The sequence below is a fragment of the Camarhynchus parvulus genome, chromosome 2, assembly GCF_901933205.1.
Source record: "Camarhynchus parvulus chromosome 2, STF_HiC, whole genome shotgun sequence".
Lineage (NCBI taxonomy): Eukaryota > Metazoa > Chordata > Aves > Passeriformes > Thraupidae > Camarhynchus > Camarhynchus parvulus.
The window spans coordinates 104,288,403-104,313,232 of record NC_044572.1 but is presented as its reverse complement, the minus strand read 5'-3'; the positions used below and the strand labels follow the sequence as shown (position 1 = coordinate 104,313,232).

At 39.9% G+C, this 24,830-nt stretch overlaps 1 protein-coding gene across 5 annotated transcripts in view; it reads right to left on the bottom strand.

The window, feature by feature from the left end:
• Positions 1-24,830, bottom strand: part of GREB1L (GREB1 like retinoic acid receptor coactivator) — a 132,151-nt gene that overhangs the window by 84,534 nt on the left and 22,787 nt on the right. For 4 of the 5 annotated variants that reach the window (XM_030969324.1, XM_030969348.1, XM_030969341.1 and 1 more), the window contains exon 2: positions 21,027-21,092. The exons of the other annotated variant lie outside the window; for it this stretch is intronic. The gene's annotated coding sequence lies outside the window, so the exon portion shown is untranslated. The remainder of the gene's footprint in view (positions 1-21,026; positions 21,093-24,830) is intronic. 5 annotated transcript variants of the gene reach the window in all.

Genomic DNA, 24,830 nt, shown 5'->3' with positions numbered 1-24,830 from the left:
TGGCCAAAATGTGCACACATATGTGCTGTAGAAATCTAGTTGGAGGGTAAACACAAGATACTGTTGTACACCTGGCTCATCCTGAACCCTTATACTGAGGAGATTCAGCCTGTCACTATTCAAAGAAACTTGTGTTTGTATTTATAGCAATCAGCCAGTCTGAATACAAAGATGGATGCAGCTAGTAATCACGTAAAATCATCCACTTGAATGAAGTTGGCCTTCTTGCTGCAAAGAGAAAAAACAACATGCTTGGTATGAACAGTTAGATTATGATTAGTGATTTTTACACTCCATCTTTCTAACAAAATAACAGAGCACTCTAAGCAAAGAAGCAGATCAGTTCAGAATATTAAAAAAACAAAAAACCTTTAAATATTTAATTCAAGCAGACGCCATACTTGAATTACAAATGGCTTTCCCAAGCAAGGCTATTTATTTCAAGTTGTGTTGCCCAAATTCTCCCATCACTAAGATACTCCAAAAAAACAGAACCTCCATCAGGGCTTGCTGTTTATGTGCTGTTTCTTGTGCAGAAACACTGAGAATGAGCAGGCCTTCCTAGAAATACTGATGTTAAAAACCTTCCTCTCTTTGAGGAATTCTAGTTATTTCTACATAGGGGCAAGCACCTGACTCACAAGTATTTCCCTAGCTGGGAATGCCATGGACCCAGTTCTGGGCAGTTGATTGAACACCTGGGAGGTAGAAGAAACTGGTTTCTTGTTCCAAAAGTCATTCAGCAGAGCTAGCACAAGGTCTCTAGAAAGAGCCTCACATACACAGAAAAATTATGGGTTCCTTATAGACCTGATAGGAAAACCACAAACAGACCAGGGCATCTTCACTACTCATGCTGACCAACATCCTCTATGACTGCAGTTTAAGTCTGCATCTTTTCTCACATCAAAACTGCTTTTGTTGAGAAGCTCTCTATATGGAGACTTGCACAATGCCCAGAGAGTTTCCTTGAGCACAGTTTTGGACCACAAATATTGGACATTGGCATAGTTATTCAAGTAGACTAGGAACCATTCGTAGAGAAATTATGTCTAATCCAGACACTGCTTGCCATGCTAGAAGTCTGGGAATATTTACAGAAGTGGCTATGGAAGCATTCTACCTCAAGGTGGGAAGAGAAATCGAGCTGCTTTTTGAACAATTATCACAGAAATCTAGCATAGATAAAGAGACATGTGAAACTGCAGGACTGGGAAAGAATACTGCTCTGCATTCACAAGGAAAAGACACTTGTTAGTGCTTTTATTCAGTCCTTCCACATCTCCAGTGCTCTGGAATGAAGAGAAACAAAAAAAAAAATGGCCACAGGAAAAAAAAAGGCCTTTCAGAAATAAGATTTAGTAAGAAAAGTAAATAGAAAGAGAGTACCTTGTCCTCTCTCACGCACACTGAAGTAGAGAGATCTCATGAAGACTAGGAATAAAAAAAAGATCATTCTATTTTTGAAGTACAGGAGGGGGTAACAAATAAAAGCAGTGCTAAGGAACGCTCTCTGCTTGTGATTACAAACCTGAGAGTCTGATAAAGGCGGGCTAAGGAGGATAATGGTGTTTTCTTCTCGCGACATCATAATCAACTTAGATTGAGCTTTTGTGAATGGAGCTGACTTTCCTATTAACAGGTACAGGGCTCTGTTTTTGTCGGGGCTATTTTAGAAACTAATTCAAAATGAAAAGCCCATACAGGAAGATCCTGAAAAAGACATTCATTTTCCCACCAGCTGATTATAACACAATAATCACAAATGTATAACAAAACATATATCAATATAATCTAATTCTCTCTACAGCTCTGATTTTCTCTGGAATGGAAGTCCCCCATCTGTCCCTCTCTTCTTTCAAGGGCAAAGTCTCCATTTCTGCTAAATGTATTGGCTTTCAAGGCCATACCCACACCCCTATCTATAAAGAAAACAAAATGCTCTGATGGAGTGAAAAATAATCTTTCCATAGGATTCAAAAGGAAGACAATTTTTTGCTCCTCACTTAAATCTATTGTTATTATACAGGCATTTTCAGAGGGCAGGCAGTGTAAAAGCTATACAGGTAAAAAAAAAAACAAAACTGACTTCAGTGCCTGTCACCCTTGAAATTCCTAATGTGACAACAAGCAGTACTTCCCCACCATATCCTACATGCTGCTGGTGCCTTCCAGAAAGCCTTTTTATCTGATGCTGAGAACAGACTCCTGCTGCAGATCTGAATGCTGGGGACTGAAAGTACTGCACAAATGACAGAGAGTTGGGGAAAATGAGTGGTTGGCTATAGAAAGAAACAGGAAATCAATTCTCAGAAATGCTATCTTTGCTTCAGTGCTTCTGTTTGGCCTCCTCCTCCTACACTTGCTCTCTGTCCCTTGCCAGCTTCCTATTTTGCCAGCTCTTTACCTTGCTACCCAGTAGTGAAGGAGGGAAAATTTACCATGATCATCTTTCCTCTGCTGGTGCATTATGTGTCTGTCTTAAAAGCAGTGTCTGGTTTACCCTGGTCTAGGTTTGGCTGTCATCTAAAAACACGGCAATTCTTTCTTTCAGCCTTTTCTGCTTCCCCAATATCAATTCTCATCCCATCTAATGACAGGGTTTGAGAGAAGCACATTTTTCTCATGGAAACTATAAGAAAGCAGCAGAAGGATGAAAATTATTGTATGAAGAATAAACAGACGTATTTTTTTAAAAAGCAGGGGCCAGCTGGATAACAATTCCAGATAAGATTTAAATAAACATACGTGGGAGGTAGCAGGAAAGGCAGTTGGTTCCTCATGCTCAGACGCACACAGGTAATGACCTCTGCCTCTTGCTCTCCTAAAGCTAACAATGCTGGTTATTGCACTCCTCCAGCGAGCTCTGGAAAGGATCCAGCGCACTACTGATTACATTTCATCCACAGTTAGTTTAACCTTTGAAACATGACAGTCAGTGGCAGTGAGCAGGCCAGCACATAAGGTCAGCTCAACCTTGTTGGTCCCAGCATTCTCCCAGTGTTTGCACAGAAAACAACCTGGTGATCAGGGATTCCTACCCTGCAAATACAAAAGGGCCAACAGGGATTGTGCCAGAATGCTGATTTTATTGCAAGGTGTCATTCATGGCCATTAATCTGTCAAGGCAGAAAAATACAGGTTCTCCTCTTTGAAAAAACCAAAATAGTATTAGACAGAAAGAGTCTCATTTGGGAAGGCAGAGATGTGACTGATCTGCTGTCAGGTACCAGGTAAATGTTGCACATTACTCCTCCAAGAATAGAAAGACAAAAATACCAAAGAGAAAATAAGTACATTCTGAAATAATGGTGAGACAGGTAGGTCAGTGCAGTGAGTGTAACAGGAACACTTTGTGCTCAAAGGAAAGCTAAAAAACCAATTCCTGTTCAATTGCCCATTTTTCTCAAGTTACTTCCTTTCCAGAACAGCCTCTTTTGAAGCTCACTTTTTATCTGCTGTACACACAATTTTAACATGAAAAAACAGCATCTTCAATTACCTTGAATTTCTACAGAAAAGTATAGGACTTAGCAAGATCAGATACCTTATCTCTTTCTAAATATTATTTCTACATCTTAACAAACCCCTTAGTCTCGGGAAAACATATGCACAGGGAGAACAACAAAGATATTCCAGGCTTCAAAAAGCTTCAAGTTAGTTATTTAGAACTTATCACATTTTCCTTAGGGATATATTAAAAGCATTTTTAAGGTATTAAAGTGGGAAAAAAATCAATTTTACTCAGAAACTACTGCCCACTAACATAATAGCAGCGATGAGGATTTTTTTTAGACATGCTTAACTATCCCTTGGAGCACGTGCACTTGCATTTTTCTTTGGATTATTTGTGTGCTTGTGTGGACAGCTCAGGGAGCACAGGCTTTTCAAGAGCCAGTAAGAGGTGAAGAAAAGGTCATTTCAGCAGAATTCATTTTCTCTTAAATTCTCAGAGAAATGCTGCTAAAAAGAGGCAACAACAAACCCATCACCTCTTCCTCTCGCTATTAGCATTTCCTAAGGTTCTCTCAGCTATAATATACAATATCTTTGGTTATACCCTATCCCCTTCTCAACCTCTTCCAACACAAATGCTGGCAACAGACCTGTTAAGAGCTGGACTAGACCTCCAGACAGCCCTTCCAGCAGCACCTCAGCACTGCCCTGAGCAATCCACTCGCCCACGAGCTGCACCTGCTTCTGCTCCAGAGAGAAGCAAGGCCTCCCCTCTGCTTCCATTCACACCATGCAAATCCCCACCATCAGGCACAAAGTGGAAACCCTGCCCCTGGATTTTCCTGGAGGCAAATCCAGCATCCTACAAAGTAGGCAGGAAACCATGTGGGCTTGCATAAAGAAACAGCTGTGCACCAAAGTTTACTGTGCTGGAGCAATGTTAATTCTTGTATTTAGAGCTGGAAAGGGGATGATGCTTTAAAAACTCACAAACAAAACAGAGCCTTTGGGAAATCCCAAATCTTGCTCTCTGAGCTTGCTCCCTCCCAATTCTTTACAGCTCCCCACTCCCACAAGTCTCTAAAATAGCCTGCACTTTTATGCAGGTTAAGCACAACACACTTTTCCAATAGTTTGAGTTCTTTGGAGCTGGCAATATATGTACTGGGAAGGAGGCTGCCCTGACCTACAGATTGGCTGCTTCCCCAGGCATCCACATGAGCCAAGAGGCCACACAAAGGAATACAGTTACCCCTAGTACACAGAGAAGTGGGTGCTGGAATTCACTGGGTAACAGGAAAATCCAATTCCAGAGACCAGGAACACAGAGCAGAGATGTTTAAGCAGCTCTCTTGAGAGCAGCAAGGTCAGGTCAGAACCAGGGTGAAAGAAAAGCCCTTCCCAGAGCAGGGCTGGTGCTAGTGCAGCAACTGGCCACCTCTGGTTTGGAGAAGGCTCTTCCACCCTGGCTCAGGAGCTGTCTCCATGCGGCCACACTTCCATTCCTGTGGCCAAAATGTCTCAGCATATGCAAAAGCACCCTGCAAGTGAGATGGTGCCAGGGAGTGGGCACCCAACAAGGCTCACCAGTGCTGGGCTGGCCCTGGATCAAAGTCAGCTGCCCCATTAGGCGCTGGGGTGGACATCTCAATAACAAAGGGGAACAAGTGGCAGATAACAGAGAGAAAAAAAAACCTCATGGTTTGGAGGTTTTTTTGAGGGCCTTGAAAGAAAAGATAAAAACCTTTGGTCTAACATTATAAAGACAAAACAAACAAACAAACAAACAAACAAAAAAAAACTGGCAGAGAAGTGCAAAAATAAAAGTAACGCAATCAAGGTGACACTCAGAAAACAACAGCCACACAGACCAAGCATAAGGAGACATCTGCCCAGTGCAATGAACAAAGTCCTCATGTGGTGAAGATGGAAGCTTGGACCGTGGTATTTCCCTCTCCAAATGAAAGGCAATACAGCTAGGTCAGAGACCTTACACCGGACACAGCCATGGTATGGGTGGCTCATGCATAATGGCAGAGAAAAGACACGTAACAGAGGACTAGGAGCTAAACATCCTGGAGGAGATGCCAGGGAGAGAGAGCAAGATATCAGCTCCAGCCCAGGGAGACCAGTGATTCACTTTATGGCCTGAAAGCACTTCCCACCAAAGTTCACACAGGAAGATAATGTCCCCCTCAAATGAATTTATGCAGATGGCAGTTCATTTGTCAGAGGTTAAAAAGAGCCACTTCCATTTTAAAACGAGAACACTCGAGGTCCTCAACAGACAAGAACTAACAGAAATCCAGTATCTGTATGTCAGCAGTTTCTGCTCATGCCTGTTGTCTTATTTTAGTGGAGTTTACACCACCAGATCTACAAAGACCTGCTGATCCAAAAAGGGACATGATTCTATCCCATTAAATCTCATACCAAGTCTATATTTCTCAAAATATGCAAATGAAAAAAACACGTGGATTGCAAAGACAGATGCTCCTCCAACATAACTTCTGAATTAAGAACAAACACTCCAAAACGGACAACTTCTAAAATGATGTGAACCTGCATGCTTCAAGCAAAAAGCACTTGTGAGGCAATTACCATTTTTTCTCTTGATTTAGATTAAATCCCCACTTTACTGATGCTAAGCCTCAGTAAGACTTAAAAAAAAGACTGCTCCCGAAAGTATTCCTTGGCCAGTCTATTAGCCAGCTTCCTGTGCCTTTCTCACATGAACTTGTAATCATTGATAAGGTTTACACACATCAAAATAAAGTTTCAAGATGAAAATCACCATAACCTCTATACAAAAACACTGCATCATGTCAGCTGTCTGATACAACACACCAAGCACAGTGGCAGAAAGATGTAAAACAAAACATTTCATTTCACTACCGCTGAAATCAGCTACTGAAACTTGTTCATTGATTTTCCTTCATTAAAAAATAACTGACTGTAAAAGAAGTGTTGCTTGGCAGGATCAAAGCCTATCCTACAGGAAACACACACACAAAGAATTTGGAAATGAGGGTTAATTTGGCATGCAATTTAACAGCATTAGCTTTTATCAGCAGCATTTCAAGGTCAGGCACAGTCATGTTTGAAATGTTTGGTTTTGTTACAGTTTCAACTACAGCGTACTAGAGTTCAAAACATTTTAAACCACAATTAATAAAGTCATGTGGCTCTTTAACTCTCCATTTTATTAACTCAAGACTTGACCCTTTCAAGAAAAAGCCCAAAACTGTATCAAATTAGCAGATAACAAAAAATGCCCTTCTTCATCTGAGCATGGGATTAAGTTAGACAGATTAGGCCAGATGGAAGGGGTCCTTTTACTGACATAGGTTGTTCAAAATTTAAAGAGCTTTTGAAGATAATATTTTAATTTATCAAGTGACTTAGTTTAAATTCATATTTCAAGTAGTGAATTTCTTCAAGTCTATGATTTAGATTTATTCTAAGGAAAAACTCCACTTTTTTTTTTAACAAAATCTAATCTGTTCAGAATTAAAGCTTGCACATTAAATTTATTCCCAAGAAGATTAATTCAAAATGTAAGATCATTAATTTTTTTATTATACTTTATATCTAATTTGTTCAAAAACATACAAAAGGATAATGGATAAAAGAAAACATAAAGCAGATTTGCTCAGCTCCAATATGTAATACTCCAAATACTTATTGGAGATTTTCCCTTTCATTGATTTACAAACTCCAAAAACTAGTGAGTGGTTGCATGTTTTCACGTTCACTGTTATGCTGTGGAAAAGTTTTCTTTTTGCTGAAAGCTTATTCTATATAAAGAGTCCCAACTACCAATAATGCTGACAGACTTTAACAGCAGTTGACACCAAATGTTTCACGAGATCAAGTCCATACAGCACTCGGAACAAACACTTTGATTAATCAATTACTGGCAGAACTTCACAGCACTATGGATGTGCCTAAGAGCTTTACAAACGCTTACAGGACAGTGATGTTAGGGGGCTGAAATCTCTTAAGCCTCTTTCTTTGCAATTCTCTGGCATGGTTCAGAAGAATGCCACCCCATTACACCAAAACCAGCACAGAAAACAGCCACTCTTGCCTCTTGCATGAGCATAATTAATCTTCTGACACCTTGACAAAGCAGCTTGTTGATAGTCAAAGAAAGGATTTCTCTGATTTCCTCCCAAGACAGGAGATGGTCTTTATCCATCATCCCTTTTCCTGATCTCTTCTTCCAGACTCCCCCCATCAGCAGAACTGTCTATCAGAGCAGACAGCAGGAGGGAGAGGTCTGACTGACTGATAGGGCACCGGTGCTCGACAGTGCTATTTAAGTGTAGGAACCTATTGTTAGAACCTTACTTTACAGCAGTTAAACAAATATAATGGCAACCAATTCAACCATTGTGCCACTAGAGTCAGCTCAAGCTAATAAGTAAAGTTAGCTAATTACACTGATCTGATTTAAAATCCAGACAAATTGTAGAGACAGTCAGCATTACTGCGCACTGAAAGAGCAGAAATTGTAAAGAAAAAAGTTTTGCACAGATTATGCTTTGTGAATTGAATTACGGTTCCTTGTCACTCTCCCTTGTGAGCAGGATCACACACTTTCCTTCTCTCCCTGGGCCTGCTAGGTACTCCTAATTAATCAAAATAATTTTCCCTATAATACAGTTGAAATTTCCTCCTCTTCCCTTACTTACCCCAAATTCTAACATATTTTACTGTTAAGATTGCGAGAAATCCCAGTTTTTGAGGGGAAAACATTATACAGTAGCTCCTAAAAGGGGGATACCATACACTACAAAATACACCAAACCCCACACTAGTAACATATCTTTGAGGATACTGATTTGGTGTAACCAAAGTACAGGTGTCCTGATGTAAAGAAGATTCTGCACGCTTCTCAGAAACAGATACTCAATATATAAATCACTGTTTGCATGTAGAAATACTTATTTTTCTTATATACATATTATATATATATTTTATATCAATTTTGTAGTTTCTCTCCACTCATCTCCCTCACCTTCCCAAAAAGATAAGCAAAATATTTGGGCATAATTATATGTTCACTTAATTATTTTCTATACTTACATAAAGGGTGGACATCGTGTTAATCATACCTTTTAAAAACTCTCAATTCTTTGATAGTTCCTGGTCACAGAGGAAGCCAGTCCAGGTCACAGAGGACCAGGGCATGGCACTCTGTGAACTGTTGCCAGCCAGGGCAAGTCCAACTCAGTTCTTGGTGATCTATTTCAAATATAAATCTGTGTCTCACCAATGTAACAACCAAGTTAGAGCCATACAAGAGCCAGTGTTTTCTTACTGAAGTTGCCAAGAAAAAGACCTTCATCTGGGTCAGAGGAACTTGGTAACTGCTGGGTTTAACTACACCATTCTGACCTTGACTGATTCATTCAGGACTTACCGTTCCATAAAAATAGCTGCCTGTGCTATCTGGCCCAGACCAGTTCTCCAAGCAATCTTCTTTCATTCATTCATACCAGAACAACTACCACTACTTATCTCTAGGAGTAAAATTAGCCTTTTAAAAAGTGAACATGGTGTTCTTGCCATAAACTACATGCAATTTTCAAGGGATACCAACCAGGCTGGAGCAGTTAAATACTATTGATGTCAGAGCAAGTGTTAAAAAAATACACATTCTTTCTCTCAAGAATACTGTAACCTAGAGGAAGATCTCCCTGTCTCTTCACTGGCATTTTATGCTTGCAGATGTTGAGGCAACAATAGGAACAGCCACCTGCAGTCTCCTACTTTTCCTTATGTAGTTTCCCCATCTGGTTTTAGAATCAACAGACCATTAGGTCCTTGTGTCTACAGGATAGATGAAGGAGAGATGGGGAACACTGGCATGGGTGAAGAGACCATCCAAATCCCAAGACCTGGAGTTAAATGCAGGGAGGATGCCAACTGGGAAGCAAAAGGGACATAGATGGAAGAAGCAAGGTGGTCTCTGCTGCGTGTTGCTAAAGGAGAAAGGAGACTTTCTGCACTGGAAGGGACTAGGCTGGAATTGATGAGACATAGAGCAGCAAGGCTAGGCAATCTGAGTCCAGAGGAAAGGTAAACGTGAACAAAGGGCCGTGGAACACAAGGCTATGGAAAACAAAAGGAATATTGGAACTTCTGGGTGCAAAATCTGAGCTTATTCTCTAATCCAAATATCAAATGCTACTAATGCAGATTGTCATATAAGGGATGGGAAAATACAAATAAGACCATCTCCTTCCTTCCCCATTTCCCTAGGCTGAACTATCAAAAAAGCTGTCTTCCTCCATATGCAAGCCATCTTTTTTGTCTCAGAAATAATAATGCTTATTTTCTGGATTGCAGTCCCACCTATTTTCTTAAAACTGGAAATGCTGAGTCAGAGTAGTGGGGGAAAAAACGTAGATCAATAAATGGTAAGTGCAAGCTTTAAAAATGCCCAGGCCAAGCAAACATGAATTCCCCGGAGTAGAGGAGATCACAGAGCTTCCTGTTCATAAAAGCTCTCTATCCTCACCTGAACATTTCCTCTCTCTGTTGTCAAGCCAGTGGCAAAAAATTTATCAAGTGTTTACTGCCAGTGTATAGAGTATTACTGCATCACAGGAATTGGACAAGGGCATTAAAGATCACTAGAGAACTGCAAAGGGTTATTTTCAATGAGACTCCAACTATGGAAGAATCACTAGCATTGTACATCCAACAGGTCTGTATTCCCTTTCCTCTTTGCAAAACCCAAAAGCAAGCTGAGTAGCTGTCAGTCAGAGGTGAAGTTTAACAACAAATACAACAATTTCAGTATCTGACTGATGAATTTTGCATTCCATGCCTGAAAACAAAGGAGTAGCTCTCCCCCAGTGGTGGCATGGGAGAGCACTGGGACCTGCAAAAGCTCCTGTGAAGATAAGACATGCCTTTGAGTCTGTTTCTTTTGTTAACAAAGCAAGGAGCTGACCTACAGCCCTGACTAGGCTGTATCTTCCCAGCACATGCAGAGCAAAGATATCTGGAGGGAGGAGGCAGCTCAAGAAGCAGAAAGAGCCCACCCACAGCTGCAGGCAGCTTTGAGGGCATCATGTTCTGAGCAGTAGACTGGATAGCTCACATGGAGCTCCTTGCTGTCCTGGGATCAGTGTCTATCCAAGTCCAACCTTTCTCTAAACAGACACGTTTGGGTACCTTTGCACTGCACTGAAAAAACATATGAAGAAATACCATGTCTGTGGGTTTTCTATATGATGATAGAATAGATCAGGACATTCACAAACTGGAAATTCCTTATAGTAAACTGCCACTTTTTAAAAGAAGGCAGTGCATTTGTTACTGGTGCTATTCCCCTGTATATATTAAGTAGAAGACTGTCAGCACATGCACATTCATTTAAAGCAAATTCATGGAGCAGAGCTGTGGATGATTTTGTGTTGAACTAACAGTCACAACAGTGAGTACAAAATATTTTCCTCTCTGTGCTAAATACCTCTTGGGCACTTAGGTACCAGCTAGCAGAGTTTGAATGCAAGGTTCTCTTCACTAGAAACACAGAATTCCTTTGGAAAGGTGAGGCCAAAGGGCACTTGGGCAATGAATTCATTCTAGTGAAGAAAAAGCTATGGATAAAGACTTTTCTTGCTGCTTTACTAACAACCTCCACTAGTACTTTCTGGCTAGCTTAAGATTCTAAGTCATACTTTACAGCACCATGACAAGCTTTAACCAGATCAAATGCTTCTTCCCATCCTGATGTCTGAACCGCAGATAGAGGCAGGTGCAGTCCTAACACCAGGAGCTGTAGGTGTAATATCAGTCTCTGAAGGAGCACTGAAGGAAAAGCTGACTCCAGCAGTGAAGCTCCATCCTGAAGCTGAATGACTCCTCAGAGTATTGAAAAAGAATATTCTGACTGACATCTTCTCCATGCTGACCCTCTGAGAGGGGTTTCACCAGTCAGCTATCTGTAGGATATGATCATTTCCCTTCACACAGCAAAGAACATGACTTTCCATCCCTATACTGATGGGCAAGAACCTGCTATCAGCTTTATCCAAGCAGAGAATTTTATTGAGCTTGTGATTAAGTTCTGATGCATAAAAATAAAAGTCAGGTCCCTGAGCACTGAACATGCAAATACTTGTTAGTCTGCATTTTTGGAAACAAAATGTATTTCTGTACTAGAGGCAACTGATGGTGATGAAGTTTCATGACAGGTTGTGCAACTTTTTTCTTTGCCATCTCATTTATATGCCAGGAGTTTTGACTTTCCACAAAATAAAAGTAGGGAAACTACAAGTTACTAAACAGCAAACACATAACACTTGTTTCAGATAGAGCAAAAAACAACACAGAAGAAAAACAAGGCATAGAATAAACAGATAAAAGCCCAGTAGATACAACAGGCTTAGCTGGTATTTATTTAACAGCACTAAGTAGCGAGGAACAAAGTGGAATTTTGAAACAGTTCCTCTGACTTTTTGCTTACAGCCACAGCTGTACCTTCCAGCAATGCAGAACCTGGTACCTGAAGAAGGAAACCCAGTGGAGTGTTCACACTGTCTGTGGTACACAGCTAGCAGACTTTAAATACAATCTGCCCTTCTGAAACTCAAAGCAATAGGCAATTCTCATTTACAACAGAATCCTCTGTTCAAACATTCAGCTTCAATGAAAAAAACCCAATGCATTTTAGACTACAGTTAAATAACTACTTTCAACTGTGACCAGTAGTAAAGTATAATAGTTTTTAGAGATAACACGACTTTGTTAAGTCACCTATTTAATTTCTTTTTCCACAAAAGACCTCAAAAAACAACACCCCACTAGAATTACCAGTCCTCTCAATTATGTCTCTCTCACCTGTGCTCTTAAAGACAAATAGCAATACAAATGGTTTTCAAAGTTCTCTATAAACTACTGATTTATAATTTAAGATTAGTACTTTAAGTTATTTGACTAAAGAAAAACCAAGTTATATCCAAAGCTTTCATAGGACTACTCTTAGCCATACATGGTTTCAATAATTCAGGTCAGTATTTTTCAGTGAGGACTGCATTTCCATGAAGTTCTACCAAGAGTTACAGCAAAGGCAATGAAAGAATTGGGCAGTACTGCTAAAATACTTCATGAACCTACATAATCGCTTTTGCAATCAGCTCTTACATTTACATATTAACGGTGTGAGGCAGATAATACAGGAAAAAGACAAGATAAATAAGTTTGAACATTCTTAAAGTAATTTTAACTTTATAAAAATTCTGTCAACGTTTTACTGCAATTGCCCTTGTTTGAAATCCCCGGGCTGACAGATCTTCCAGCAACACTCACCAGCACTATCCAAAACCAGCATTGTTCCAGCTTTACAAACAAGCCCATTCCAGCTCTGTGACTATCAAGATTCAGATGCTCATTAGCTACAACAAAATGTCAGGATCTCCAGACATGAGATTTCCAATGCAGGCCATGCCACCGCCAAGAGCAAAAGGCAAGACTGCAAATACAGATGTTTATCGTTTTCAGAGACAAGGCTGGTTTAGAAGAACAAAGACGAGGAACAGCTCATTCCAAAATACGATTCAACTCAGATTTGGGCCAGTCATTTAGAGACTTGCCGTCAACAGCTCTTTGATGTACAATAAGAACATAAATTCTAAAAGCAGAATTTAGAAAAAAGAGGTTCTATGTATTTTTAGATTGTTACTTCAACCTAATTTTGAGTCACTTAAATTCAACACGTGCAATTTAGAGGTATCTGAATGATTTGTGCTTGTTCAGTGCATGTTGTTCTCATCATTTAGAACATTTATTATCTTCAAAAAGTACATTTTGTCCTCTGCCCCTCAAGCATGTACACCAAACCCTAAGTTACAAAGAAAAGCAGATACATTGAATTAAATAATGCTTGTTTTTAACTGAAATGAAGTACAGTAAACAACTATATTTTTCCCTTCCTTTTCTCTTTACACATACCCAAGATAAAGAATATCGTTATTCCTTGCCTTCTAACAAGTCAGACACCATTTTTGTGTTTTGAAGATACAATTTCAATTATCTTTTGTGTTCCAATATTACACAGATTTAAAGCTGCACCTATTCTTCACACCATCACCCATTACTCAGTGTCCAACCAATTAACATCTGCTTCCAAAGGAAACACAGATTAATCACTGACTGTGGTGGCTCCACTTGAACACTGTGGAGAATTGAGGAAGTCCTTTATAGGACAACTTTTAGCCCAGAACATGAACATATAATCTAGTGCTCTACAAAGCTGGTAACTAGTTTTTTGTTGCTATATTACATGAGACATCTCACAAGTATGAGAGCTCTTCTTTTGAAAGTAACTGCAATGTGGCCTGAGAAAGCAGGTGAAGTTAAGAACAGAACACTTGATAATACTGATTTTGGAAAGGACAGCTGAAAAGGATGGTTTTACAGAAAAGTGCTTTGTCATGTAGAAAGAAATTGTGCATTATACTAAGCCCATTTTAGAGCAAATATGATCAGAGAGGTATGACAGTCTTCACTTGTTTTCTTTTGACATCCAGTACGTTTGCACTAGAGGCATCTGAAGACCAATTCTATAAAACTTGGCAATGGAAGTAGACAATACAGTGTGGTTTTTGTCAGTCATTCATGTGCAGCCTGGTAGCTTTTTTAGAGATTTACTCAACACAGCTTTCAGAAAAAGAGGAAAAAATGGAAACTGCACAGTTGTCATCTGCAGATTTTATTCTTCACTTCCATTGTTTGCATTATGATTTGAAACTAAAAATTTGTAAATCACATTACAGTAAGAAAGAAAAGAGCAAAGTTATATCTCGAGAAGAAGGTAAATAATGTAAGAGAATAGTATAAATGTGTGCTCTTACATAGTGAAAGTTAAAATTGTTACAAGTTCTCTGAAATAGGTGTATTTTACATCAATGGTTTCATATAGCTCTTTAATGAAAAATCAGTTTATATCCATTTGATAGTAAACCTAATTGCAGTAGTAGCTATCAAAAGTGACTTGTGAAACTCCACGCTTTTTTCTAACCAACACAGCCTCATTTTTGCTAGCATATTATCTAATTATCTTATATAGGAATCTCTGGAAATTAAGAATGCAAACAAGTTTTAACATTACCATTTAAAAAGATGAAATTTTTAGTTATTGCATAGCTATAATAATTTGTAGTATTCAAAGACTGTCAAGTCAATGACATTTAAGCCAGTCTTACAAACTGCAAAACTGCAATATGCTTCTCAATTGAAGCAAGTTATCCTACTTGGAAAAGGGATGTATCAATTCTCAATTTTCTACTCTTGGCAATTTAAAAACATATTTTGTAGGATTGTATCTGCCTATGACCTACCTTGCTTATATGTGGTTTTGCCCAGTGATTCATGCAGCAACACACAGAAATAGATTGTATGAACACTGCAGGCACTAAAGAGATGGTTTTTATTTTGATTCAGTCCAGTCCAGCCAGCCAGAAATTGAACAGATTCAGAAGGTCTCTTCTAATACTTCATGCAGCAAAATAAAACAACACCACGCCAATACAAATATTTCAGTCACCTACTAAATATTACATAGAATTTATTTGCATATAGATTTTCCTGTGAATTAAGTAAAAATATCTGAAAAAGCCTGACAGCAAAGAGACTACTGACATATAAATATCATATGTGCTTGTTTCAAGAACATGGCAACAAATAGGCAGAATGTGAGCAAAACCTCTACACTCTCCGGACCAAAGAACAGGCAAGAAAGCTAATAAAGCATAACAAAAAGTGGGAGACCTAATCTTAAGAGCAACATAAAGAACTGACTTCACATCTTTTGCTTCCCTACTACAGCAAATGCTATATTGCCATGAATTCACACCGTAGTGAAAAGACAACATCTTCAAAATCAACTTCATGTTTAAATGCTGTTCTTCCTGCTCTGTCTTTTCTGGTGATAAATACTTGGAAATCAATGAGGAAACATCATTTGAAGTGAGCCATTCATCATGCACCGAAAAGGGTAAGTACCCCATAAATTGCAGTGATCCGTTTCCTATTAGAATCACACAACAGAAGGCAACAGCGTTTCCATTAGCAATTTTTATGACCTCTGTAGGTAGAGGATAAGGCTAGGAAATTGCTTATTTTTGTCAGCTATAAAGCAGTTGTTGGGTGGGGAAGGAAGAAAATTTTCAAGAGAATCAGAGTTATTAGTAAATCAAAGGGGAGGGGGCAGGGGGAGATACAGCAAATGCTGGCTGCACCAACTGCACGTCCTCGTACTTAGGAAATTTGTGGATTGGTGGTTCTCCTAGGTAATACTAAATATTTTAGTAAAATTTACTGTCATTAGAACCTTATTAAACTGTGCATAGGCACAAAAAATTTGCTATAGTTGCCTGCAACTGCTGCCTAATAAACAGCACTTCTCTAAATCTAGAAAATGGATTCACTATTTTAAATGTTCCTCTAAAGCCAGTGTTACAAAAAGGACAAAATAAAAATTCAGGCTTTAAAACAGAAAACCAAATTTTATTAAATTTAGCACTGTATATTACTCTGTCACTGTTTCCCTTCTCCATCCCATCTTGCGCAACATTCTACACTTTCTGCACCAAAACCAGGCAGGATGAACACACTAGGTAGAAAAAAGAAATAAAAACTGTATGTTTTGATGTGCCCCTTTACAATTGACAGTATGACTGCCCTCCCAAAATACCAGCCCTGAAAGAAGAAGCTTTACAAATGAATAGGCTTTTCCTAGAGTTCACAGAGTGGAGTTGGGAGGAGGAGAAAAGAAAGGAAGAAATAAATTAATTGAAAGAATATTTGAAAATAAAGCTAACTGTATTTAACACAGAAATGCTTTTCAGATTCAATTTTATATACCTGCAAGAAATTACATTTTTAAGGCAATCTCACCCTAAACCCACAAAATCTCAAGGTCCATACACCAAAAAACCATCTAGTCTTGTGAAACAAATTGTAGGAAAGCACCTTGTGTGTGCCTCAAAAGTTTAAAAACCCAGGTGAACAAACAGTCAATGATAATTATTAAATTTAAGGGATGGAAAACCAAATTAAATCAAATAAAATTATTATACCTCTCTTGTGTCCCAAGATTTAGCATGAAAACCACTGGGAAAGTCCTCTGACCTGCGTTATACACTAAGATAGTCTGGAGGAACACCAAGTCACTTCTGTCTCCACTTTCTCTCCTTCCTCACGCAGAGCATTGAATTAACATGGAAGATGTTCACAGAATTCTTCACATCTCAAAACCTGGAAATTTGTGTTTGTTTATACAAGTTTTTAAGCTTAATTCTACCTGAGCTTCCACCTTACAGAGGGCAGTGGAAGCCACTTGATTTGTTTGAGCCAAAATCCCATGGAAATTCAGATTCAAATTCCACACGTGCTCCATCCTGGCTGCACTGGAGCCAGAGGTGCAGAACTTCAGTCCACTGAGTGTGCTAGTGGTGGTAAAAATAAAGGTAGCTAAGTATGAGTTTTCCCCTCAGGAATGACTGGTATTACCTCACATGCCACCCACAGATGAGCCCATCCCACACTAATTGTTCAGCTACTTTATGTTGCCAGCAGTCAGGAATAAATGAGTGTTTATTACAGTCATGAAAATGAGGGGCTTGTTAGCCTTCAACAGTGAGATTGGTTTCACCTACATGAAACCTCACTAATTACTTTTTCTTCTTTCAACATTTCAGACCAGCTTGCACACACACTTCCTTCTTTTCCTCAATGAAAAGTCAGTAATTCTAATTTTCTGAAACAGCCAAGTGTATAATTGTAATAATTTGTGGCTTAAGTTGTTTCTCAGAGAACTGATTTTCTCTCCCAACAGTGCTCTCAGGACCTTCTTCATAAACCTTTGTAAAATCAGAGCTCAGAATGGTGATTTCACCATAGAAGTATTTATCTTCTGTCTATGCTAGTGTACCTGCCATATTCAGGACAAAACAATAAAACCACCACACATTACAAACACATTTGTGGAACAGTCTCCATACAGAGTGAGGCCTAGGCATTTGCAGTAAGTTAGGAAAAAAAACCCCAAAATACTATTATCTTCACTTATACAAGTGTACTTTGATTTAACTTTTCTTATGAAAGGAGTCCCCCACTGTGCTGCCCCACCTGACAGCTGCCCCAAATTCAACCCTACCATCAGAAAGTGGTAGGTACATCTTCACAGAAAGTTTTCTGTGGGCTTGCCAAAAATAGTTTTCCTAAAACTATGTATTATGCTGCAATTTCTACATCTAATCCCTGATCCTCCTTTCTGATACTCTGCAACTCACTCCCAACCATCCTGCTTCACCAGCCTCCTTTTTCAGCATTCCTGTGTTCTGGTGTGTTGTTTGAGTCCAGCCTCTGCCTCAGCCCAGACTCTGGGCTTTGATGCTTACTCTGGCACACCGGCCCTTCCCACGTTCCACATCACAGCCGGGCATCCACACCCCTGCCTTGCCCTCAAGATTTATGTGTTTGGACTTCTTTGGTCTCTGACCTTGGGTTTTCCTGACCCTGACTGTGACCTCCTTTCTATCCCAGCTGCAGCCTGACCCAACAACTAAGCCAAACCCACCAACATCCTGGCTCCAGCAGTGTGTGATCAGACTGCTGTGAGTATCTGTGGGGATAATTAATCCCCAAACAGGGGAGGACATGGGCAACCATTAGTTGATGGTCTGTTTTCATGCAGACAAGCAGAAGTCAAGCAGCACTGCCAGTATTCCCACAGATCAGCGAGAACACTGTGGTGGCTCAGTTCTCCTGCGTCTGCCTGTCCGCTGGGAGCAGCAAAGCTCTTTGGAGTTCCTCTCCTTGAGTCAGGTGCTTCATGTGGAACACCAGTAATGAGGCAAGATCCTGTCGCTGAAAAGATTTATGATATTTACTGACAGTACGTGTTTGGGTTGTGTGGAAAGGTTATGGTGCTGGAAGGGTACAAGGATGACTTCCATGAGAAGCTGCTAGAAAGTTCCTGTGTCCAACAGAGCCAATGCCAGTGGAGTCCAAGATGGACATGCTGCAGAACATCGAGCCCATCAGCAACCATGGTAGTGCCTCTGGCATAACAGAGCTAAGAAGGGGGAAAAGCTGATGTGCTACTGCAACTGCAGTTGGAAAGAAGGGTGAGAACATGTGAAAAAGCTCTGCAGACACCAAGGTCATGGAAGAAGGGCAGGGAGGAGATGCCCCAGGCTCAGGAGGCGAGAACCGAGGACCCCCTGCAGCCCGTGAGGCAGGATGTGCTCCTGCAGCCAATGGAGGTCCGTGTGGAGCAGAGACCCATCTGGAGTCCATGGAGGACCCAAAACCCTGCTCAGAGGAGTCTGTGATCCCTTGGAAAACCCATACTGGAGTAGGCTCATGGCAGGACCTGAGGGCCCATGGAGAGAGAAGCCCAGGCTGGAGCAGATTTTCTGGAGGACCTGTGACCCCATAAAGGACACACGCTGGAGAAGTCTGTTCCTGAAGGACTCACCCTGTGAAAAGGGGACCCTCTGGTGAAGAAGGGGAAGAGTGTGAGAAGTCCTCCGCTGAGGAGGAAGGAATGGCAGAGACAACATGTGATGAACTGATAATGCTACTGCAGGGGAGCAGGGAGAGAAATATCACAGAATATCACTTCTGAGTGGGAGGGGACCCATAATGTTGAGCCCAAGAATAGGGGTGGAGTGGGGGAAAGGTGTTTAAAGAATTGGGCTTACTTCTTGTTACCCTACCCTGACTTCATTAGTAATGAATTAAAACTAATTTTCCCAAGTCACGTCTATTTTGATGGAAATGAGTGAGCGATCTCTTCTTGTCCTTATCTCCACCCACAAGCTGTATTTTCTCTCCCCCATCCAGCTCAAGAAGGGAGTGATGGAGTGATTTTGGCGGGTATCTAGTGTTCAGCCAGGGTCAGCCCAAGACATGGCAGAAGAGTGACAAAAAAATTTGATCCTTTTTTAGGCATTACAATGGATAAATTTCTGTGGAAACATATTATTCTGATATAACCCTACTGTTTCCACTCCCAACTGTTTTGTCAAACTTCAGACCAGTCCCTTTCCTTAATCTGAATCCTGTTTACTAGGCCACAGTGAGCCAGTTCTTGTCATTCCAAAGGGGTTTCATCCCGCTCTTGAAGTTTTATCCCAGTTCAGCAACTCTCTCCCATTATCCCAAGACTCATTACAAACAACATTGCCTATTTGTATATAAATCTGTCAGAAACACTTGGTTTCAGTACCCTTTCCCCCCCCCGCCCCCATCTCAGCAGTTCCCAGGTTCCTTGTCAACACATTCTGAGTCTTATTGCCCAGCTTTGCCTTCAACAGCCCTTCACTTCCCTTTCTGATTCTCAAACACTTCCTCCTCATCCAGCCAATCTTGATTTCTTTTAACATGTGCTTTCCCTTTAGTTTCCAAGCCCTCAACTATAACAAGTGTTCCATGGCCAGTCCAATCTCCTCAATTTGTTCTGCATCCTTCGCTCCAAGACTCCTATCTTTCTCAGCCTCCTTGTTTAGTCCCCCCATGATGATTCCCATTTCCTCACCATCTTCCACCACACATTGCCTAAATCCAACCAGTAAAGTCATACAGTCACACACACACACACACACACCAGCCACCCTTAAAAACCTCCTCAGCTTCAGTGTGTTATCTTCAGAAGGGTTCTAAGGATCAGGGGGTACAACTAAAGGTTGTACAGCTGCAGGCTGAAACAGAACCATAGGGGACGTGGAATTTCAGCAGTGCAGCACTAGGAAGTTTCTGAGCATGAAAAAACTAGAAGTTTTGGGTCTTACATAGCTTTGGCTAGTTTCTGAGGACACAGCAAAGATGTAAACTCAAGATTAAATCTACTCCTGCCAAGTACAAAGTAATTAGACAGCAAGGATTAAAGAAAAAAAAAAACAAAACCAATCAAGAACAATGTTTTCACATTATCTTCCCTTCTGCAAGAAAAGCAATTGCTCCAGCTGTGTGCCTGATGCCAAAAACTGCCAACAGCTGAACTAAGGGCACAGAGTAGCCTTCAACAGCTGTTCAACAAGCCGAAGTTTCAGACATGACTGAAGTCTGGTAAAGCACTACGATACTAAATTGTGTCAGAGAAACCACTTGCAAATCTCCGCAGATAATAAATTTCACCTATAGTTATTTAGAACAATAAAATAATTTGTCTAAAAGTATTTACTGTTTCCTGTCATTTGTTTCTGAAAGTGACTCTTCCTTCACTGTCTGTTTTAACCTTGGCAAGACTTTTAACCTTCATTTTGCCACCACTACCCCCCAGCTCCCAAGAGGATGCAAAAAAGAACTTTTAAGCTTACACTCAGCTGTTGCATTGATACATCTGGCTTTAGACCAACTTCTTTAACTTCAGACAAATTTCATATGGATTTGCTATTACCAAACACAAAGTCATTGATTGCATAATTTCCAGCCTCTTTTGAGACAAAGATTCTTATCATAAAGCCAAAGTATTCTTTTTAGTAATTAATCAACAGTTTTGTAAACTGATAAAATTAACATCTACCATATTCCTACCATACCTGCATCAGAAGGCCATAAATTCAGGCAAGGTTCAAACTAACCAGCTGTATGTTGATGAAACTTTCCTGTGTAAAGAGAAAAAAGAAGAAAAAAAGAAAAAAGATGACCTCCACATTTAGTCTTGGCAACCAGGAAAATAAAGTCACAACAGCAAAAATTTCACAGGAAAAAGATTAGGTCATCTAATACCTCTTGTCTTCTCAGGCTATTAAGGAGGATACTTAGCACTGTGTCCACTCCAACTGTGACTCAACTTCCTGATGTCTGACCTGCCCTCTCTCAAAATACCAGTCTAGGATTTTACTACTCCAGAAATCACTCAGCACAGTAACTGTAAAGTACGGTTTTCCAAGTAACAAATAATAGCCTTCATGTCTCCACTTCAAATTTTTTATCACCGTAAGGGGTAACTAAACACACTGCAGTGCAGACTTCCAGCATCCCACAGATGTAAGGTCACTGCATTACAGAGGAATTAATTCAGAAACAATTGTAAGCTCATGGACACTCAGTTTTGAACATCTGAGCTGGGAAAGAGAAGATACAACCCATGGCCATTTGTCCTACAGCTGCAATTTCCTCCAAACACATTCTGTCTGTTAGAAAACCAAAACTATTTATTCACATATTTTCAGCCATAGGTAAGTAAAGAGTTTTATTTAACATCCTGGGCTTAGCTCGAAGATGTCAATATTCAAATTTGTTCAAAAAACTTATTTTTAAAAAGTACACTACAGCTCCTACTTACAATCTGTAAGTGCAAAACCATAAAGTTTTTTTCCTCCATTAAGGTTTAAACTAGAGGTTAGAAGGAAAAGAAAGTTATCTCAAAACGACAAAATATGTTTTCAGAAGTTCACTCTCTTTTCTCTTTTAAAGATGACAATAATATTTCTAATCAAGTAGCACCTCACAGAAAAATAAACCTAGTGAAGGAGTCGCTCTCATTTTTCATGGGAATATGAAGGAAAACTATCCAAGGCTAAAGTCACTTAAATCAGAACAGAAGCTAGGCAGTTGCTTTGATTCCATCACCCCTCCCAAAGCAGGGAAGATAAGTCAATAAACTGACCCTTTAAGAACTGTCTCGTTCAGTAATTGTCATTGGTATCCAGCTGGCATTAAAAAAAAGTAGTCATGATCATGACCTTTGCATTTCTGCAAACATTAGCCATTGTCATGAGGAAGACCCCTTTGGCCTCATAATTCACATGCTGTTAACAACCAGCAAGAACACAGCGTGTGTCAGTTACTAAATAATGTAAGAAAAATAGGATGTCACACTCATACCCAACTGCTCCTGTGCACAGCCATGAGCATTGAACTAACCTGTATTACACTCAAAACTTTAGAAAGATGAACATTAATATATTTTTTATATTCATGTGATTTTTCAACTATATTATTACTACTTTGCAGTACAATGAAGGATTCTTTGGCTTTTTTGTATTATTTCTATTTATTTTGTACTATTTCTGTTTGCCTGGCTTCCAAGAGAAACATGGCTCATATTGCTTGCTTACTGTCAACCACCTCTTAAACCCACAATTCCATGCAAATGAAACAGAGGAACAGAACTCTGAAAAATATTTCATCTTCTCAATATTCATGAGGAAACTTAGCCAGTTAGGCAGGACATTTGACTGTGTAATGGTAGTACAATAGGAAGCCATTGGAAGGGCTGATCCTAACCACATCCTAAATATAGAAAACATTTTAAATCAGAGTTATTAACAGAGGAAACTAGCTTCTTCAGTTCTGGCACCCCTCGAATTGCTTGTTAATGGGTAATTTTATGACCTATCAAACCAACATGGTGCAGACAAGACAACTGTATGCTGCTTTCATCAGGCTCACTGCCTGCAGAAAATGCACTGTGAGCATAGATCAGACCCGAACACTTTCTGCAGCCCACCTCACCCAACACAGTGACCCACACTAATCAAAGAAGAACAAAGGAGTGGTCAGATCAACCTAAAAGCAGACACACCTAAAGTCAGACCAGAGGTGCTTTCTCTAGGTCACAGAGTGGCCAACAGCAGATACTCAAAGAACACAAACTCCATGATGTTCCTGTAGTTTTAAGTATCTGAAATGTTCTCCCAAACTCCACTGATCTGCAGCTCAAGGCTCATTTAACAGGAACCATACTTTTATCCAGCTGCTTTAGAAAGCACCACGCCTGGGACCTGAGAAAGGAGTGTGATAACCCACCTCACACTGGCAATTATCACCTTTTGTTTGCATTCAGCACAGCCCCTGCTAATTTCATTTGATGCTCCACAGTTCTTTTCCTCCAGAAGACACGAACAGCTCTCACCTTCTGCCTCACAGTATTTTATGGACCTCAGCTGTCTGACTTGCAGGGCTGAAGTGTAGTCAATGTAGTTATTCCTTACATAATAGTGGTTGTTCTACACTTGGATTGACCTTATTTATTTCTCTGTATTTTTCCCCAATCTTAATATGTGTTATCACAGAAGCAAGAGGAAGGAGACAAATTGCACATGACCTTCAAGATGTAGGTATCCTGAAGATGCATGTGCATGGCAGAATAATTTTTTTTTGCTTTGGTTTCCTTTTTTGTCCCCACTAATGCCTCAACATTTGCTTTTCTTTCTTTTCCCCCCTACCATTACAGACCATTAAGCTAGCACGTTAATGGCATTGTTTCTGAGCAGTAGCCCATTCAGAGCATCTATATAAAACTGACACACATCCAGGCACTTTCTAAGATATATACTGAGATATTTCCAAAAGAGAACATTGTATATTCCCTGAACTGCTATTCCAGTCCATCACCAGGATGGAAAAACAGTAGGACAACTGGAATTCAGCTCTATCCTTCCTCTTCTGTTATTACAGTATGAATGATTGTTACAGTGGTTTGCAGTGAGAAAGAAGATATTGCATGTGAAAGAGACATAATAAGCCATAGGCCAACTTAACTTCTTAAGACTAGGAATTCTGCACATGGCAGCTGAACAGCCCAAGAACACAAACAAACCTCTCTGTCAACTCATTCTGAAATTTCATACAAACCTGGGCTGCATTCAACTATAACAAGTGTGTGCTAGGTAATAGGTTTCATTAGAGAAATTTCAGTACAAAAGAGGATTAAATCATCACTGTGTGAAAACCGAAAGATAAGGTGGATTTCTCCTCTCTCCTCTCCTGAAGGCTGGCAAGGATCAGTGAAATTAAACACTGCCCAAGGCAATTGTTAAAAGCAGTTTGGCCATTAAAGTCATGTCATCTGGTGACCCAACTGACCTACATTAAACCCAGGCTAAAGGGCAATGTCATCTTTCTTTTCCTATAGATAGCATGACTTTGCATCTTCAGCACAGATGGAAGACAACCCCCTTGGCCTTCTGGTTTCCACTGGTTTCCTTGCTGCAAACCAAAGTTAGTTGCAACTGATCTTTTGTACTTGTTTGGCCTTAGGAGTACTTTAGTTTTGTGAAACAAAGCTGAAAAAAACCAAATTTCTTCCTATAAGGTTATTCAACCAATACCTATCTAACCAGAGGCTGCAGAACCCTATACACTTAATTAAGAAAAAGATTATTAGGCTAATGCAAATATTTTAAAAATTGTCTACTTAATTATTACTGGATACATTCCATTTAGATAGTGTGAATAAATGAGATGTGATAATAATTTTTCTATTATAACACTAAGTGTCAGATAAAGAGGTTACCCAGTGATTATTTGTTTTAGCTCTAGTTCATAACCAACAGCTTTTCCACACAGATTTGAGAGCCGCCATGTCAAAAAATGGGACATTCTTTAAGAATTTT